This window comes from Tachypleus tridentatus, chromosome 9 (assembly GCF_004210375.1).
Source record: "Tachypleus tridentatus isolate NWPU-2018 chromosome 9, ASM421037v1, whole genome shotgun sequence".
In the NCBI taxonomy this organism is placed as follows: domain Eukaryota; kingdom Metazoa; phylum Arthropoda; class Merostomata; order Xiphosura; family Limulidae; genus Tachypleus; species Tachypleus tridentatus.
In genome coordinates this window covers 116,678,558-116,692,642 of record NC_134833.1, presented here as the reverse complement: position 1 = coordinate 116,692,642, position 14,085 = coordinate 116,678,558, and the positions used below count along the sequence as shown (strand labels likewise).

Below are 14,085 nucleotides of genomic sequence, written 5' to 3'. Positions count from 1 at the left end.
GCCGTAAGCAGCAAAATGTTAAAAAGTCAACAGCTAAAGATATCCAAAGTCCAGAAATAACAGAATTTTTAATATTACAGAACTAAAGTTATACAAGGTAGGTCCTATATTCAGAATATCGTAGTTACTATATTAATCTTTCTAACGTCCACATTTACAGCTACCAACCATCAGCAAATGAAGTCTCATAATCTTCGTATGCACTCTAATACTTCTTGACCAAGCGCAGGATTAAACTTTTATTTGTGCGTTTAAAGTCTATTTAATTCTGTAAAATAAGAAGCTCAAGCAAGATTAATGCCAGATCTTTAAGCGATTCTCTATGAAGAAAAAATTAGAAAAAGTTGGATTTTGAGGTAATATTGAAACCATCAACTACTAAACCTAGTCCTGCTTCGGGCTTCAAAATGTGAAAGTCGTAACTTGTTGATAAATACTTACAAAATGAAATGTCGCTTGTACAACTTTTATAAATATATTTTTCTTTTATTTGTAAATATTGAATTACATTTTACAAGGAAAAGAACTAAAGATATTTTTTTTCATCCACTAACTATACATTTAATTTAGCCTTTAACCAAAGATCCAATGAAAAAGGCAGTTCCAAATTATCAAATTGGCCAGATTAAAATAATAACTAACAAAAAAGAATCATTTATTTAAACAAATATCATAAACTTTTTTACAGTTCAATGAAAAGGTAACATGCTGTCACCAATGGCTGAATTTAAGGTGTATTTTTTATGTTATAATTTCTTTTCCAATGTTCATGCTGACTATAAAAAATTGTTATGAATTCGCTTCAGGCTAAAAAAAATAGACCTTTGAAATATTATACTACCTGATCAATTACTCCAAGTAATGTGACACAACATTTGAGTTTCATAAGTCAAGATGTCACTGAACCAAGGATGATGCAACAAAAAGGCTTCAATGGTTGAAGAACTAGGCGTGACTTTAAGTATTCTGGTTCTGGGTAACACAGTATTAAACAAAGGTAACCAGGATTAAATATTTAGGTTTCACAAGATACATACCGTTGCATTTACAGTGATGACTAAACACTAAAGTAAGTATATTAATATTTCAGGAGGTAAATACCACTAAGGCAAAGTCCCTGGTATAAATATCACCTCTTTTAGAATGGCTAAATTATGCAAGGTAAATATCACTGCTTTAATAGTAACTAACATTAAGGTCCATAAGGTAGCCATGATTAAATATTAATATTCCCCGAGATTTATACCACTGCATTAAGAATTAAAAAAAAAAACTATAAGTTCCACTTTAATAACAGTATTTAAACATAGTATGGCGAAGGAGAACAATAAATTTAATTTTATATTTCATGACTTCGGTTGCGTAAATGCTATATAATTTTGACTCAGATCAAGTGACTTATGTTTGTAAACGGAAAAGCCAAGTGTGCATGATAAAATAGTACCTTATACAATTTACCTTGGACAAAACCTGGCCTAGTGTTTAATGTGCCTGAATTGTCAGTGCGAGAGGTCAAAGTTCGCGTACCGTTGTTGCATAAATATGCTTCATACTTTGGACTAGTTGATGCGCTATATGGGTGCTATTTACTAGTTGCCTTCTCTATTGGCCAAGCGCGTAAGGCGTGCGACTCGTAATCCGAGGGTAGCGAGTTCGCGCCCGCGTCGCGCTAAGCACGCTCGCCCTCCCAGCCGTGGGGGCGTTATAATGTGACGGTCAATCCCACTATTCGTTGGTAAAAGAGTAGCCCAAGAGTTGGCGGTGGGTGGTGATGACTAGCTGCCTTCCATCTAGTCTTACACTGCTAAATTAGGGACGGCTAGCACAGATAGCCATCAAGTAGCTTTGTGCGAAATACCAAAACAACAACAACAGCCTTCTCTATAGGTTACCAGCTCAAAATTAGGAATGACATTTGAGTATTTTTGAGCAATGGTTCTAAACAAACAAAGCTCCTGCTTCACAAGCATTGTTTGTGCATCTTTCCCCACCTTTTTCAAGTATTGTACGTGACCATTGTTTATCTTGTATGATCCTGCTTTTTCTTCCTGTAGATCCCAAGACATGTGCAATAATGGTAACTTATGGCGCTAATTTTGCGAGCGTGCTCCTTGTAATGCAATCTTATTAAGGAGTAAGTTAGATACTTTCATTCTTTTTTAGTATACTTAAAATTCAACATCGTTGCAGGTCACAATAAAAACTGTAATTAGTTAATTCATACCTTATGATATAGACTTGTTAACTAACATTTAACCACACATTAAATGTTCTTTGTTAAATGTGATAAATGAATTGATAAACTCACGGTGAGTTTAACTTCACAAAAATATTTTTGTTTAGGCGCCAAACTGCACAATAGGCTATCTGCGCAATGTTTGTTTGTTTGTTTTTGAATTTCGCACAAAGCTACTCGAGGGCTATCTGTGCTAGCCATCCCTAATTTAGCAATGTAAGACTAGAGGGAAGGCAGTTAGTCATCACCACCCACCGCCAACTCTTGGGCTACTCTTTTACCAACGAATAGTGGGATTGTCCGTCACATTATAACGCCCTCACGGCTGAAAAGGCGAGCATGTTTGGCGCAACCGGGATGCGAACCCGCAATCCTCAGGTTACGAGTCGCACGCCTTAACACGCTTGGCCATGCCGGGCCATTCTGCGCAATGTCCACCATGAGGATTCCAATCACAGATGTTAGCGTTTTACGTCTTGTAAACGTATTACTAACTCTTATGTATGTGACTTCTAAGGTTTCGTATTTTAAATGTGATGATCAGAGCAGTGTTAACAGCGGTTCTTTTCGTAAAAATTTACAAAATGTAACCTAGAATTAATATTTAATTTCGACTAAACTTGTACGATTTACATTTTAATTTAAGTCAGAAATATTTTATACAAAGCAGACTAAGTTTTTCTTGTATGATGAATATTTTTAGCTTGCTTGACACCGTGTAAATTTTTTCTTAATATCCTTAAATATCCTGAAATGAGAACTTGTGGAAGTGATCAACTTGTTCAGAATACTTATTTTTATCACATCGCAATAATATATGTTAAATGAAACCATCAGCAGTGATCCTAATTTCTCGAACAAGATTTGGTAATTTACTCTTAATTTCATACAGAAGAATAAGACAGTTTTGTGTTTTTGTGATACCTATTTAAAAACCATGATATTTAGATTTGTAGCATAACAGTAAGACGAAACCTCAAACAATAAGCTTCTTGCTCCTGACTAGTTTTAAATTTGTTATAAAAACTTGTTTATGATACTTAATATTTATATTTTTATTGGCACTTATATTAGCTGGGCAATAATTCACTTTTTAAGTCATCTTTACTTTATAGAGACCCCGCTGGTAGAGCGGTAAGTCTACGGATTTACAACGCTAAAATCAGGGATTCGATTCCCCTCGATGGGCTCAGCAGATAACCCGATGTTGCTCTGCTATAAGGAAAACACGAACATCCTTTCCAGATTGGCCTACGTACAATTAAATCACTTGAGTAAAAACACAAAACTGTGATTGCACCAAAGAAGGGATAGAAAGTAGAGAAATTATTTTAACATCAAGTTCTAAAAAAATGACTAAATCATAAATTCTAAAGATAGAATAAAACAAAATACAGCATTTCCACTATTTTCAGTAATTTTGAGAGTAATTCAAGAGTTCACAATTTACGTCTTTTTGCTGCAGAAATACACTCCGCTCTAAGGGGTCGTGAGTGAAATATAAGAGTGATGTCAAATCATACTATTCGATCAGACAGGAGTAGCCCAAGATTTTACAGAGAGTACTGTTGATAATTTGTCTTCTCTATCAGTTTAAAATTAGGGATGGCTGTGCGCAGAAACTATCATGCATCTTTGCGCAAAAATTCTAAATAAACAAGTTTAGAATTTGAAACAATCCTTTAGACGGTACAAATATTTCTAATGTACTAAAGAGCTAGCGCAACAGTAATTAATAAAACTTCTTCAAGTTGGGATATCGAAACTTTAATAGGATATTTATCATTCAACGAAACATGTTACTACCTGTCTGACCAGATCCTTCATACCTGATTATAAGAGGCGCATGGGTTTAATATTCTTGGTTCATAAGTAAAGCCTTGCAAAGTTTGGTTTTATAATATCCAGTGTTGAAAATTATTTAAAGCGTTAATTAGAACCAATTCCTCTCGTTCATCATTATGTTGAACTGAGTTATAAGAAGTTCAGCTGTATTTTTACTGTGGCTTGCCTAAGAAATAATAAGACAATTTTTCTAATCTGTTCCTGCAATAAGAAACAGGAAAAAAAGTCATTAAATTAAATTGCAGTAATAGCTTTATAATTTTCTATAATCACATGTGTAATTGTAATAGATTCTGACTGGATCATATCGTGGGAAGTTGATTGATTTTTAGCACGCCACATATTAAGCGTAGATCATTTTCAAACTTCAGCCATCATGACGCGATAAAAAATAAAAAAAACTATTCGCAGTTTGTTTGTTTGTTTGTTTTTAAACCGTATCCATTATAGGACTGACATTTCTATGGGAAGCTAATTTATTATAAGAAGAAACAACAACATTCATTGGCTAATGATATCTTGTACTGAAGCACAGATGAGCCATTCCCCCTACATGTGGATAATGAAAACAATTGTTTTGTATAAAATTAATTTCATATGCAAATCTCCAATAGCATTATCTATCATAAGAAACCTCATCCAAGTACTGCTGGTATACTCTGAAACTTAAACGGTGAAGGGTGTGTGGTTCCTGTGATTGGTTTGGTTTGTTTTGAATTTCGCGCAAAATTACACGAGGGCTATCTGCGCTAGCCGTCCTTAATTTAGCAGTGTAAGATTAGAAGGGAAGGCAGCTGGTCATCGTCACCCACAGCCAACTCTTGGGCTACTCTTTTACGAGAGAATAGTGAGATTCACCGTCATATTATAACACCGCCACGGCTGAAAGGACAAGCATGTTTGATGTGACGGGGCTTAAACCCGCAACCCTTGAATTACCAGTTGAATGCCTTAACCACCTGGCCATGACGGGCCTGGTTCCTTTGGAGGTTTAAAGATTTTCGGTTTTAGAGCTGAAAATAATAAAATGCGCTTTGGATTAAAATTATGGTTTTTACCTTTACTCTCTTGCAAACCTATCTTTTATAAGACGAAGCGTCGTACATTATTAAACTTAAATACAAAAACAACCTCACAATATACACTTTAAGTAAATTTAAAACTATTTCTAGTTTACTAAGCATAATTCATAACTTAAAGAAAAGCTGAAACTCTATTAAAAATTAAAAAAATGATTTAATGATGACAATCTGTTAATTAATTTCATTAAAAAATATTTTGTTGAATTTTTCACTGTCGCTTTATGCAAACAAGTAAGTTAACATATTTTAAGTCTTCAGTTCCTGATATGTTTGAACAAGTCACACTTGGTATACGCAACCTATATTTAATTTAAATATTATAAAGAATAGATGCTAATATTACAAAATTATTCTGACACAGTTAATCCTGAATAAAACTAACCCATCTATAGAAAGCTCCAAACTTTTATCATGTTTCATTTTTATTATTAAAATATTATAAACAATATCATTTATTATACTTATGTTCTGATACCATTTTCTGTCAGTGTTCCTTGTGCAAGAAAAATTGGCACTCATCTTATAATGTTCACTAACGATTTAACTGCTTGTATATTATAAAAGTTAAGCTGAGTTCCAATACTCTAAGTGATAATCACTCAGAAGTGATTATTCATTATCAAAGTAAACGATAACTATTCATTGTCTTTCATGTCAGTTGGAATTCTTTAATCTTGTTAAGACCACTGCTACACCTTGCGTAGTTGAGTTTATCGTAATGGTATGGGAGAAAATAGGAGGCTGGCCTCAATTGGCGTATTTCCTTCTGGTGGTGGTCCATCAGTTAACTTATTAATAAGAGCCTACCGGCATCTTAATGACAGTGCGTGAAGGAGACGGATAAGTAAATGCGCTAGTTGGGTCTATGCAGGTCTTTACAAGTTTGTCTTATCGCTAGTCAAGTGCTGGGCTAGTTTTATCGGCCATATCCTGTTCAGCTAACGGTTTCTGCTGGCTAGCATTTAGCTAGGAATTTAAGACCTGCTGATACGCTGGTAGTTCCCCAGGTTCGGTGGGGTTGATTCCATTAGAGTAACTCCTTTTATCTTCACTCAATCAGAGTTAGATATCTCGAAATGGCACCGTGACTAGTTAAACTTTCATCTAGGGACACTCCCGATTTAGGATAAAGTATGTCTCGGTGATACAAGGTCTAGAGTTTCCGTGCTCAGCGTCACTGCAATCGCCATAAGCTCGCGATGTCCACGTCCTCGGGCAATTCTGGACCGTCTGCAAGTTTCATTTAGTTGGGGTCTAGGGTGGTAGAGGGTGGAGAGTAAGAAAGGAAACACCCCTGTCCGCCCACCCAAGAAGACTGACGAATTAATTAGAATGAGTTTCCAGTCATCCACTGCGGTATACTTTGAAGCTAAACAAATAGCCAGTTACCTGAGAATTATTTTGTTAATCACCCTGTCAGTGTGTGGTTACTGTTCCAGGTTTGGCAGACCCACATTCCTTCACTAGGACGTCCTTATGTGTCTTCTAGTGTCAGCTAACGTAAACGGCACCATCAGCGGCTTTCTTCTGATGTTATAACGATATATTCTTAGCACATGGCAACCCTTAGGCAGACTCTCCTCTGCTTTATTGTTTTCCGAGGGCCATTTGTTGTGAATAGGGCCAAATATTCCTTTTGTTTCCCGCTCTGTCTGCCTTCGTATTTGCCTGAAACATCACGAAAACACACCATTCGTCTCAAGACAGGAAATCTAGGGTAGTGTTAGGTGTGATCTGTCAGTTTTGATTTTAAGAATGTTGTGAATCGTCTGAAAGACAGGTTAGCTTTTATTTTTCAATCATGATCAAAACCTGTTTCTATTTCCAACTATTTGCTTTCTCGTTACTTGTTTTTGCTCGACTTTGAATTACCTGTAAGTTGTAGAATGTTTCAAACACTGTAAGTAAATAGCCAAACCATTTAGGTATAGAGCTATTTATAAAAATAAGGAGACGGCTGCGTTTATTTAGGTTTTTCGACTTTCGCTGAAAACAACTCCCTTCTTCATTCCAGAAAATGTAAATTATCCTAAATACAGAATATAACTTCATTTAAAAAATTATATTCTCTGGATAAAAGGCTTACATTCAGAAAATTTTAGCTCCTCAAGATATAAAATTAAACTTTAAAAAGTGTTACTTTTCACATGATAACAGGCCTAACTTCATAAAACCTTACTTCTATACACTGTTTATAATAATATCTTCTTTAAAATTGAGAAGTTTAATTAACAAAACCCTTACCTCTCACTCCCCATTATACAAGGTATAACATCAGAGAACACTTACACACCAGCAGGTCATAGAAGAGAATTCCCTGGAAAAACTGCATAGCTTTCCAAAACATATCTTTCTTAGATACAAAAGCTCACCAGAAAATAATCTTATCCTTCCTTCCTAAGACATAAGATCAAACTTTGAAAGAAAAAGGGTCGAACAGTTATACAGGGTGTTCGGAAAGTCACTGTGCACTTATATAATTATTAACAGACATGTTTCAATATAGAATACAGGAGGTAAATATGAATGACAATTATAAACAATATTGAAAGTGACCCCCGTTGGCATCAATGCAGGCCTGGATCCTTCTTATTTTATTTCTAAACACTGCTATCAGCTGCTGGCTTGAAATAGACTGAATAAAACATGATTACAAAACTGCACAGTGACTTTTCGAACACCCTGTATAACACAAAAACTTCAGAAAAATCTTGCTTATTTTTCTTCTGAAATTAGTTATTGTATTCAGGCTAGAACTTGTATCAAGAGAGAGTGAACGCCTTTTAAAGTTACATAATTATTTGAAGTGAGGATTTCGAGTTAATTTCTAAATCTATTTAAGGGCATGGTTTTCTAAAAAAACTTCTGCAGAAAAATATTTCCTTTGAGGTATCAAGCATGAAAAAAGAAACATTACTTTCATTGGATACAGGACCTAACATTTCTTTCATGCAAGACCTCGCTTTCAAAAAATACCTTACCTTACTTTTAGAAATAACCTAAAATCTAAAAATATCTTACAGGACCTAACATCAGGAAATATCTTATCTTTTCTTCATAAAGGAATAAGATCTAGCAATGAATCTTATTTGAAAAGCTGTACTTCCACTAGATATAAAAACTAGCCTCAGCAAGTTTTACCTCCCTTGATGTAAGAGAACTTTAGAAAAACATACCTTTCTTTTAGCATGAGACCTCACTTTAAAACATATGTAAATTATTTCTTCCTTCTTCAGGTACAGTATTTAAATTCATCTTCTTTAGATAAAGAACCTAATTTCAAAAATATCTTGCCTCCAATAGATATCGAATCTTACTTTCAAAAATTCCACTCCCTACTTGTAATAGGTCTTGAGTTGAAAAAAGTCCTCCTCGATTATATATTGGACATAAATAAAGTAATAGCATTACTCTTACAAACATAAGTATTTACTCTCTTCACTGAATACAGAGCTCAACTTCATGCAACGTTTCTTTCGATATATGTAGAACCTCTATTATAAACCTATACCTCTTACTCTTTATATATAGGATATAACTTGAGCATTTCTTACCTCTACTAGATGTAGCATCTAACTTAAGAAAACTTTCATTTCTCATGGATACAGGAAGAACATTGTGAAAATCTGATTTAATTACAACAGTTTCTTGCAAAAGAAACTCATCTTTCTGCAAAGTTTCAACATTTTGTTTCCGTCTGAGCTTGCAGTTATGAAACTTTCAAATGAGCCTTTATATTTAGAATCTACACAGTCTACTCCATACTGAGAAAGTTAAAAATTCTAATATTATGCAAATAAATTAAGTTTTCAAAGAAAATTACAATATTTTTAATTGCATAAGTATTCAGCCCTTTGCTACGGCAACGTTATATCAGTTTAAGAGCAAAAGAGTAATTTGAAAGGTCACAAAATTAGTGTAACGGTTACTGTCTATGTTTAATCAAAATGGTTTCACTTGACTTCAGAACAATTGCATCTGAACGACGAACCAACCGTGAAGACCAAGAAGCCTTCCAAACAAATCAGGGATAAAATGGTAGAGAAGAGTAGGTAAGAAAAAGGTTACAAGAATATTTTAAAGTAGCTGATTATCCCTTTGAGTACCGTCAAGTCCATCATTAAAAAGTGACATGTGTTTCACACTACCCAGTCACTGCCCAGAAACTGATTAGAGATTCTACTGTGAAACTAACAGTGACTCTGAAAGACTTACAAAGTTCCATGTCTGAGATAGATGTCATCTTCATACATAAACAATAAATATACTGGTCACTGCACAAAGCTACCCTGTATGAGCGAGTGGTAATAAAACAGCCATTACTGAAAAATAATCATCTTAAATCTTATATGTAATTTGCGCTAAAGTACATAAATATGGCAGGCATATGGCAGAAGGTTTGATTTTGTTGTCAGACAAGACAAAATTGTGCTTCTGGTCTACATTTAAAGTGCTACCTCTGGCGCAAACCCAACACAGCATATCACCCGCTTAATACCAATTCATCTTTCAAGCATGATGGTGGCAGGATCATATTAAGGAAATGTTTCTCATCAGCAGGGACAGGGGAGCTTGTAAGGATTGAGAATATGAACTGTGCAAAGAACAGGCGAATCCTGAAGGAAAAAGCTGCTTGAGTCAATCAATAATTTAAAACTGGGTCGATAATTCACATTTCACCAGTTCAAGCACCAGAAGCACAAGGTCAAAGCCACATTAAAATTTAATGGTGAGATTTAAATATTGCAGTCCATCAACGACCCCCAACGAACTTGTTAGAATTGCCAAGAAGAATAGGCAAACATTACACCATCTCATTGTGTAAAGCTGGTAAAGACCTATTCCAAAAAAGACTCACAACAGTAATTATTGTTAAAGTTGCTTCCGCCAGGTACTGATTTAGGAAGCTGGATACATATGCATTCAGTAAACTTCAATTTCAGAAAATCTTAAGCACACTGAATATAAAGATTTACTTGAGAAAAATCTTACCTCGGTCGAAAACAGAATCTCAATTTACAAGTTATTGAAAAAGAGATAAAGAAACCTTTTAGCAAATACACTCAAGGCGCTGATGAAAAAAAATTATCTCGCGTTGAATAAAAGTTTGTTCTTCTACATACATATACATTCTTGTAAACTGTTCGTGCGGAATTCTCAAGATAATTCTTCTTTTAAGGGCTTTTCTGCACGTGTGTTTTTTTCTTATAGCAAAGCCACATCGGGCTATCTGTTGAGCCCAATGAGAGAAATCGAACTCCTTATTTTAGCGTTGTAAATTCGTAGACATACCGCTGTATTTATTTTTACATTACAGTATTTTAATAACATCTCTCGAACTTCTATAAGTAAAGACTTTTTTTTTGGAGAAAATATATTTTACTCCACACGTATTTACCGTAAACATTATGTTTCTTAAATCAAAGTTCAGTAATGGACTTTAATTATTTACACTACCAACAGCTATTCTATTGCCACCTCTCTCGCTTATATACTATTGTTATACACGGGAAAGTGGTTAAACAAATTTATTTTTGTTCCTTTTTTTCACAGGCTGTGACAGACGTTAGACAAGTGTGACCTTTAACTGGGAATAACGTAGCTTGCACAGTTGAACTTTTGTAGATCTACTTCTCCGCTCTTTAATTTATATTGTGTTCTATACTAATATGTACCACCATAATTTATATATGTATTCATTGCTTTTGAAATAGTAAATTATACGTATTCATATCTACATATACATATGTACGTGTATATAAATACAGCAGACTGCTTGGGAACTCTCGCCCACGTGTTTCGGCATAATTATTCCAATGTCAGTGGTGTAGTTCCATGTGCACGTGCTATTCTCAGAGTTGTAGATGTAACTGTAACTTCTTAGGGTAAAATATGGATCATTATTCTTGTGACTGATAATCAAATGCATCTCAGGGAAATTTAACACGGCTTTCTTGCCGGATGAAATGATCCACGTTAATTGGAAAATCAGCCTGAGGTGCGAACTTTGATAGGCCAAAATTGTGCAGTGTATTAACTTAGGCAGAGGGCGTCTCGAGAAAAATGAACCTCTGAATAAAACAAGACCTCCGGTAAGTCTCTTTCTCGTTAGAATATCACTAATACAAAATAGGTTAAAGGTCATTTTAACTGAGCTGGGATGAACGGCAGCGATTACTGCTGTATAGGTACTAAACTGACTTCCGGTTTAAGCGAAGCAAGAAAAACATGCGAATTGTATTTTTAAGACATTTTTTTGTCTTTAAAAATACATTACGGAAATCAAAGTACTGATAAATAAGAACAACTCGCAAAATGTGTATCAAGGGAACTTCTGAATTTTTAATAAATACATCTTAACTCGATAGAATGTTTGTATGAATGATAATTCCTTATGGGAGTTTTCAGTTATCGGATGGTGTCAGTAAATGCGAATTTTCTTTTATATTTACAGACAATATTCTAATCGTGAACTGAAATTGTATAATTATTCAAACTTTCCAGTATGACGTTCGCATACTTGAAGACTTTGTCCAGACTCTTTGTACAATAACAAACAGCCAGTGTTGATTCTGCTGTTCCATGACTTGTTCAGACTCGTTTGTTTATGTTTCGAATTTATCTGTTTTAATTTTTAAGAGGTTTATAAACCATTGTAACTGTACTTGTTTGATCTGGCACAACCGATAAGTAGATTTGCTGTACAGATGTTTTACGTTTGTTTGCCACAAAGAAGATAAATCTCGTTATTTTTAACCTTATAGCAACTATACCTTGTTTGAAAATGAAAACGGTGTTCATTCTGTCGTGGATGGTATCAGGCCAACTGTAAATTTGTTGTACATTTTTATTGTTGTGTTAATTGATGAGTTCTAGATGTTTCGTTATAATAGAATTTTAAGTATTTTTTTATATTTACTAATCAGCTGTGGATATTATATCATAATAAAAAATTTGAATATATTATTACTTTTACTAATCGTCTACAAGTGTTATATCATGATGCAAAAATTGAGTATGTCGCTGGATTTATAATTATAAATAAATCCAGCATCAAACTCAACTGTTTGCATTATGATATAGCACTTGTAGACGATTAGTAAAAGTAATAACATAGTCAAATTTTTTATGATTATATATTATAATCAGCCACAGACGTTATATCATAATAGAAAAGTTGAGTATGCTGTTACATATTACTAATTAATTGAAGATGTTATATTATGATACAAAAGTTGGGCATGTTGTTACGTTAGTTTATCCGTTAGAGATGATATATCTTGATACAAAAGTTGGGCATGTTGTTACGCTAGTTTATCAGTTAGAGATAATATATCTTGATACAAAAGTTGGGCATGTTCTTACGTTAGTTTATCAACTACAGATGATATATCTTGATACAAAAGTTGAGCATGTTGTTACGTTAGTTTATCCGTTAGAGATGATATATCTTGATACAAAAGTTGGGCATGTTGTTACGCTAGTTTATCAGTTAGAGATGATATATCTTGATACAAAAGTTGGGCATGTTGTTACGCTAGTTTATCAGTTATAAATATTATACGACGCTATTGTACAAATGTTGAGGATAACGCTATTTAAAGGTTCCAACTACAGACGTGTTCTGATATAATTGTACAAATGTTGAGTGTTATCAAATGAAGATGTAATTTAGTGTCATTGAACATATGTTGAGTTGAATTTGTTGTTAGTCTGACTGATTAATCAGAGGTAATATCTTTAAGTATTTTCGATCAGTTAACAACAGAACAACTGTAGAAGATCTATGTGAAGGAAAGGTGTATTTGTAGCTTTTAATTATTACGTACGACTCTTAAAGAAAAGTGATCCTATAGTCAAGTAGGTTAAATATAATATGCAAGAACACCTATCTTCTATTCCTTCTGTCCAGGTTGTCTCATCACAAGACAGTTTGAGAAAAGAAAGTGGGAAGGAGAGAGAAGATGAACAAGATCCAATCCTATAAATATGACGAACAAATAAATTACAATAAATTTACTGGAAAATATCGTATCCTGGTGGTTCGATATTCATTTGTAGAACTTTTATATAAGATGTTATTTCTTAAGTTTCTGTACCCTCAAACAAGTCTTATATAGAAGTTCATAACATGTTACAAATTATTTGATTAATTTAAACTTATAATCGTGTTTCAAGTGTGTGGTAGAATTTCTTACATTTCTGTCTGTCTATATTTTCAAAGTTATATACTATTTATCTACTCATATTTGAAGAAACTGTTACATTTCTTTTCTTCTACTAGTTGTGGACGAAATGCCTTTAGAAGTGCATTGAAGCACATTAGCTTACATTTTTAAAGATCCTTCCCTAGAAGTAGAAGGATCAACTGTTTAAAGTCTTTAAAACTTAATATAAACAGAGATCGAATATTTGAGATAAGAAACAATGAAGTTTTTTTGTTGAAGCAAAATTTAATATTTGAACATCCTTAGAGCATGAGAGATTAAATGTTCTTTCTAAAACAGAATGTTGGCATTTTGAAAGTCCTTAGGGTTTTTAAGTTAAAACCGAATGTTAAAAGCAAATTTTAAAGAAAATTTTAACTGAAGTAAAAAGGTTGTTTTTACAGACTGATAGATGAAGGTCGAGGGTCAGATATATGCAGTAATAAAGTGTTTTTGTTAAAACAGAAAGTCCTTTTTTAAAAACTCATAGAACTTAATAGATCAATGTTAACATTAATTAAATTTGTCATTTGAATATCTTCAGTGAGATGAAAGAAGTTCATAAACAATGTTCCTTCTAAATTTTTCAATCAATGTGCGTCATGAATTTTTCTCATATGTGCCAATATTAAGGCAATGTGTGAATGTGCGCAACCAGATGTGTGTGTTTTTTAGGGGTGGATATTTAGACCCTTCGATCATATAGAATCATTAG

The 14,085-nt window shown here is 33.8% G+C and overlaps 1 long non-coding RNA gene across 1 annotated transcript; it reads left to right on the top strand.

The window, feature by feature from the left end:
• Window positions 1–11,062: 11,062 nt before the first annotated feature.
• LOC143226143 (uncharacterized) lies at window positions 11,063–13,838 on the top strand. The gene is made up of 2 exons (XR_013014359.1): window positions 11,063–11,255; window positions 13,076–13,838. It is a non-coding gene; the product is annotated as an uncharacterized LOC143226143 (long non-coding RNA).
• Window positions 13,839–14,085: the final 247 nt, after the last annotated feature.